At 44.5% G+C, this 6,746-nt stretch overlaps 1 long non-coding RNA gene across 1 annotated transcript; it reads right to left on the bottom strand.

The window, feature by feature from the left end:
• Positions 1 to 3,725: 3,725 nt before the first annotated feature.
• Positions 3,726 to 5,092, bottom strand: LOC102552306 (uncharacterized). The gene is made up of 2 exons (XR_015633445.1): positions 4,785 to 5,092; positions 3,726 to 3,995 (listed from the first exon to the last, which is right to left on the bottom strand). It is a non-coding gene; the product is annotated as an uncharacterized LOC102552306 (long non-coding RNA).
• Between the last annotated feature and the right edge of the window lie 1,654 nt (positions 5,093 to 6,746).

Below are 6,746 nucleotides of genomic sequence, written 5' to 3'. Positions count from 1 at the left end.
CAGGTTTGGGTTAGGTGTGGGATGTTCACTTAGGATCCTGAACTCACCCGATGGTCTAAATGCCTACTCTGCTTAAAAGAACATGGGACTCAGTAGCCACTTTCAGCTCACATTGTGCTGGGGCTGGAGAAATGGCTCAGCAGTTAAGAGCATTGACTTCTTTCCCCAAGGACCAGGGTTCTATTCTCAGCACCCGCATGATGGTTCACAACTATCTATAACTCCAGTTCTAGGTGATTTGACTTCTTCTAGACTGTGAGGGCACCAGGCATGAGGATGATAGAGAGACATACACATGCAGGGAAAACACAAAATGTAAAAAAATAATGAGAGAAATGTGTTAATACTAGAATTAAATTCACACGGTACTAGAAAGGTATGAAAACATGTAGTAAAAATCAATACCAGAACAGTAAGGGTCTGAAAGTGAAGCATTTACCATCAGGAAGGCGAGGACTCCTTTTTTAAATGTTCTAGAAACCAATGGTATATGCTTAATACATGATTACTGAAAAGTTAAAGATTATAAACTATTTCTAATATTTGTGAGCTGCCCAAACTTGATAGAAGGAAAAACAGTGGGTAGGGACCAGTTTCTTCAGAATTTTAAAAATGCATCCAAAGATTAGTCAGGTAGATTAAGAAACTAATGAGTCTATCCATCAGTAGTGCCTAAGAATTTAGAATACAAAACCTTTCACATATTTGGGGGAAATCATTAAATATTAGATCAAGAGGCATGAGTAAGTTATTTACAAGGGAAAATACAGGTTACTCAACATGTGGAAAACAGCCCAACACTGATAAAATAAACATATAAAAACTTCACAGTAGTAGAAAAACTATACTGTTTTTAACTTGCCAAAGCAGAATAAAAATTATTGTGTTGCAGAAAGAAAGGAATGGAAGGAAGGCAGATATACATACATGAAGTGCTGATATACATAGTTCTGAAATCGTTGGTTCTTCTGGAAATGCAACCTTATTACACGGTGGGAGTCATCTGCATTGCCCATTCACATTTGATCACATGAGAGATCAAAGGGAAGGATTTACAGGAAAGGTCACTCCAGTACATTAATTACATATAAACCACTGAAGTCTAGGTCCCATTATTTGGGGGAGTAGGTAAATAAGTTGTGGGATGAGAATGTGGAATGCTTTTATCCGAGAGAGAGAGAGAGAGAGAGAGAGAGAGAGAGAGAGAGAGAGAGAGAGATTGCACATGAGTTACACAGAATGTATGAAGACTTGATTGTAGCATATAAGACATATGATAAAAAAGGACATGAAGCAATGCATACATTTGAGAATTGTCTTAGGACATATATGGCTTTCCATTTTTTGAATGTGCGGTGTATGCATATGTGTATGCATATGTGTGAGAATGTAGGCTAGAGGTAAATGCCAGGTGTCTTCCTGTAATTTCCTTTCCTTTCCTTTCCTTTCCTTTCCTTTCCTTTCCTTTCCTTTCCTTTCCTTTCCTTTCCTTTCCTTTCCTTTCCTTTCTTTTCCTCTCCTCTCCTCTCCTCTCCTCTCCTCTCCTCTCCTCTCCTTTCCTTTTTTCTTTTCTTTTCTTTCCTTTTTATTTTTTTTAAGACAGGGGTTTTCTGTGTGGCCCTGGCATTCTGTAGACCAAGATGGCCTCGAACTCAGAGATCTACCTGCCTCTGCCTCCTGAGTGCTGGGAGTAAAGGGTTGTGCCACCACCATCCAGCTTCTCCATTGTTTTTTTTTTTTTAAACAAGGATGTATGTATGTACATATGTATGTATATATGTGTATATTATGTAGTATGTATATATTATGTATAAATGAGACAGGGTTTTTCACTGTCTCATGAATTGGCTAGATTGGCTGGCTAGTTCGGCTCTGAGATCTTCTTGTCTACCTCCAAGTACTGTGATTATAAGTGTGTATCACTATGCCCAGTTTTTGTTTTTAACATGGGTGTTGGGGATCTGAACTTGGATCTTTTTGCTAGTAAATCGAGTGCTTTACCTACTGAGCTATTTCCCTTCTCCCCAGCCTGACCTATGCGGTGGAGGTTAAAGATTCTGTACCAACCCTTGCTCTTATAGCACAGACTCTGACCCATGCTATTGAAAAGGAAGTTTCTACTTTCACCTCTTTTTCCAGGTTGCTGTACTAGTAAATGAGGAGGACACTATCTTTCCTCAGATGCTGCCTCCGAGATCAATCGACCAGATCATCAACCCCGATGCTGGTGTCCTGCACAGTAGTGGGGTAGGAAAGTTCTAGAAGCTAACCAAGCTACGATTTCACTTTACAGTCAGGGATTGTCTAAGGGGAAGGGTCTTGCCTAAGGTCTTCAGGTCGGTTCATGCAAAGAGAGCCTAGTCTCAGTCTTCTTTATTCTTTTTTTTTGGTTCTTTTTTTCGGAGCTGGGGACCGAACCCAGGGCCTTGCGCTTCCTAGGTAAGCGCTCTACCACTGAGCTAAATCCCCAGCCCAGTCTTCTTTATTCTTAACATAGACACTATGCTTAGGGGAAAAAAAATCCATGGGTGTTTATTAAAAGGACGGATGACTTTTATAATAGAAGATTAATATGTTGGAATTCATTGGAAAGCCTACATCCTTGGGAAGGCTCTCTTCTGGCATTCAGCTAAGTTAGTATCTGAGTACGAAAGATTTGGATGAATAGAGGTGGACCAAAATGCAAAACAGCAAAAGGCCAGGAACTCGGCAGCCCTGCTGTTGACCTGATCTGCTCCAGCAGCCTTCACAGTCATGGAGATGCTTGGTGTTCCACAGTGGCAGTGTAGCGCCCTAAAGGAAGAAGAAGGTATCTTCTCAGACACAGAGAAGGTTGGTTGTGGGGCCTGGAAAAGAATTTTCAGCTTTTCCTTCTCTATGGTAAAAAATTGTTTCACCTTCTGTCTGGGCAGTCCTAAGAGATGGGGTATTTGTGACTTTGGCTAAGGTAACAGAGGGAGACCAGGAGAGACACTGTGATACTGGTGGGATATGGAGCCCATATGCACGGAAGCCCAGGACGCTGGGTGAGAGGACAGGCTGTGTCCGGTGAGCCCCCAGCCCAGATCTCCTATCTTTCCTCTGGCTTAGACACTCTTTTCCATCCACAACTCCAGATGTATATCCTCTGCCTCTTGAAACTGGAACACATCTGCCCTGGCTTTGCATGGGTGTGATTTATAAGATCTCCCATAAGTCCTCTCCCCCTTCTTCTCTTTAGGGTTTCAGACTTTTTTTTTTTTTTAAGCAGGCCAGTGTTTCTTGAGACTGGGTCACCTTGATTTATTAAGCCCAGGACTCATTAACAAAAGACTCTGAGACAGGCCATTTATTTTCTGAGTGGCGATTTCCTGTCCTTCCCCCAGCTCCACTCAGCAGGAGCCTCGCAAAGCAGGGACCAACTTTAAGGGCACTGTCACCACCAGACACTGGAACAGAGCAAGGAAGGTGCAGAGGGCAGAAAATGTCCCTTCAAAGGTTTTCTCTTTAGAATTTTTCCCCAGAAATTTCCCTTCTGTTAGATTGGTCTTCATTCTCCTGCCGGGGTGAATGGGCCAAAGCTTGCCAACTAAGTATCAAGGCTGGTTTTGTACAGCAACCAACACTGGCCTTTCTTCGCTATTTTATATTTTAATCATCTAACATGATATGCAAAAACTGATAAAATTAAGTTAATTAAAACAAAACAAAACAAAAACCCAAACAAACCGAGGCAGACTCTAGTAGACACGTGAGTCAAGCATGTATTAGATGAATTAAATGATAAAATTTGCTGCTGTGTATGCATAAAAACTTTACAGTTATGCTTAGGCACTGAAACCTGCCAGGCTTCAGAGAGAGCAGAAAGCATCGCCATTCTCAGAGAGGACCTTGGGAGGAAGATGAAAGACGCTGTTACTTCAGTTTAGGCTGAAGACTGAGTTATTAACTGTTCTCCGGCCGTGGGAAGGCAGTTACACATAGCGATGATGGTGACCAGCTGCTTTCTGATGGCCCTAAGGACAGAACAAAAGGGAGCAAAATTAGATTGTGGCAAAATGAGAGACTAGTCATAAAAGTGAGTTGCCAGGACTAAACTCTTGAGAGAGATGTGACGTGTATACAAGGCTGTAAAGCTGTTAGCCCCATTTTATAGAGCAGTGAATGGCAATTCAGAGAGGTTAAGAAACTTGCCTGACGTCACACCTCTGGGATGTGACTGAACCAGTTCTGGCTGACTCTACAGTAATGTAAAGCTGACTCACTCACGGGACAAAGAAATGAGAGGCAAGTAGTGGGGGTGGGGAGTCACTCTACATGGCGCTCCTGGTTAAGACGGTCTATGCATACAATTCAGGGAGTTCAGACATGTGGAGCCTTGAGTTTTGGGATTGGGCAATGTAGGTTTCTTTGTGCTGGGGGGCAAAGACCACTGAAACTCTCAGCCCCAAAGATGGGTTGAGTGGGGACAGTCCTCTCTAGGGACCCAGGAGACTGTATTTGTGGTAGTCACCGATGTTGCTTGCCATGGGATGTACTTTAAAAGGAAGACTCTAGTCACAGCAAAAGAAGGTGTTACAGTCTGTGCGTGGCTGAGCCTCTGGAGAACAACTCAGTGACTCTTAGTACACCGTCTCCTAAATGGTCACCCCTATGGGGAAAGCAGTCAAGGTAATTCCAGGCGATTCTTTAATGAGTCACCAAAGTGGCCAGACTTCTGTCGAGGAGCCAGTCGTGCCTGGATTGAGGTCAGTACCCGGTTTGGACAGGGCCCGTGTGCAGAAATGAGGGTAGCTGAAACATACCTGTACTATACTGCACACTCCCTGTGCCAGGGATTATTCAAGCAGACTACCTCAGTTCAATTCTTACAACAACCCTGTGCAGTCAGCACCATTGCTGTCCTCAGAGGAAAGGGGCGAAGAAGCTCATGAAATCAGCTCTTCCCCAAGGCTAGGACAAGGAGGAGCGAGGTTGTGGAGCCCCAGACAGTCTGAGCACAGCGGCTGCATTCTTAGCCACCCGGACTTAGCCTGACACGCTTAGAACTCTATAGCTCTGGGGTCACTGCCTCAAATGACATAGCTTCTTGCTGCTGGGTTTATAAGAACGTCTAACCATTGTAAACAGTGTTCTAATTCAGGGGTTCTATATTCATTCTTTCCTCATCTCTGTTCTAAAGTGGGCTGGAGGAAAGAATAGGAAGCAATCGCTTCTTGACTCAGACTTTGGGGACTCAGGCCTCACCCCGGATGGTTCGGTTAACAGTTTAGATGGTATCTAAGGGCCTGTAGCAAGAGGGCTGAGTTCTTCTATGGTAAACCCCACAAAGAGTGGTAAGAGGAGACTTTCAGACCTTAAGCCAAGAGGGGGTTTTTGTTGTTGATGTTGTTGTTGTTGTTGTTTGTTTGTTTCTGTCACTCGCCTCATTTTCACAGGCCTAACAGTCCTTTGTGGTGGGTGTTATCAGCACAGCTGTACTAACGAGGGAGGCTGTGTAACTTGTTTGATGTCAGGTTGACACTGGGTCCTGGAGGTCTGGGACCTGGGTCCTTGGAGGGTGACTCTCAGCCGGAGCACACCACACAACATGTAATGCTCAGCACAACTCAGACCAGGCAGGCTTGAAGAGAAAGAACTCAGGCTAAGCTCAGCTCTGCAGTTGTCCTAGAGGGAAGGGGGATGGGGGTATTGGGGTTCAGCCTTCAGTGCTACAACTGGACAAGCCCAACACCATCATTCCTAGGTCCTGCTCTGCCAGAAGCCTGGGGCCATGACAGGATGCTACATTCAAACCTTGGCAATCCCTTCCTTCTTAATTTAGGCTTCCTCCCAGGAGGGGATCCTGAGGCAGGAACATGAGAAAGGGAAAGGAAAAATAATAAGAGATAAGTGAGAAAAAAAAAGAATATTTATAGGGCTTGTAACATCTAATGGGAACCAGCTGCCTGGTTGGAGGTGGGGTGGGAAATTTTTGTTTGTTTGTTTGTTTGCAGGAGATTGTTTTTTTTTTTTTTAAGGAGTTTTCATGCATATGTCTGGGAGGAAAAGATAGGGAGAGAAAAATATGTGTGTCCCAGAGCCCTGCTGGAGCCTGGGGGAGGGCTGCACTCCTTGTACATTGGGCATGAGATTTCTGCTCTCCCGCCTGTGCTGCTCCACCCCCACCTCCTGCCTTCATTTCAAACTGGAGCTGATTCAAACCTGCTGCTCTTGGAAAGAGGCCATCAGAACAGGCTCCAACAGAAAGCCTATCCGTGAGGGGATATGAGTGTGAGGGAGTGGGGCAATCACAGAGAACGAGAAAATGAGACAAGGGAATGGAAAAGGTGAATAAACAGGGGTTGATGAGGGAGGGAGGGAGGGCGGGAGATGGAAAGATGAAAATCTTGGCCAAGTGGAGAGAAGGGAGCGGCTGAGAGCCTGTAGCTGGAACAAATTCAGGGTTGATCCTTGGGGGCAGGGTGCTTTTTCTCCCACAGGTCCACTGGGCTGCAGTGAAGATGTGTGTGCACAAGATTTTCCAGGACCCTTTCCCATAAATCTGGGCTTTTTTTTTTTTTTTTTTTTTTTCTGTTTAAATGTCTCCTGACCAAAAACTACACCCAAGAACTGTATAAAGAACACTAAAGTCAGGATGAGTTCAAAAGTGGAAAAGTATGCTGATTAGGGCTGGAAGCAGGGGAAAGCCAAAAGGCAAAAAGCTAGGCGATTTCTGGAGGCAGAAATCTGTCCAGGGGTTGGAGCTCTTGGGTGTTGGGTCCCAG

Source organism: Rattus norvegicus, chromosome 11 (genome assembly GCF_021556685.1).
Source record: "Rattus norvegicus strain SHRSP/BbbUtx chromosome 11, alternate assembly SHRSP_T2T, whole genome shotgun sequence".
NCBI lineage: Eukaryota > Metazoa > Chordata > Mammalia > Rodentia > Muridae > Rattus > Rattus norvegicus.
Note: the sequence above shows the minus strand (reverse complement) of the source record. Positions and strands in the feature narration are given on the sequence as shown.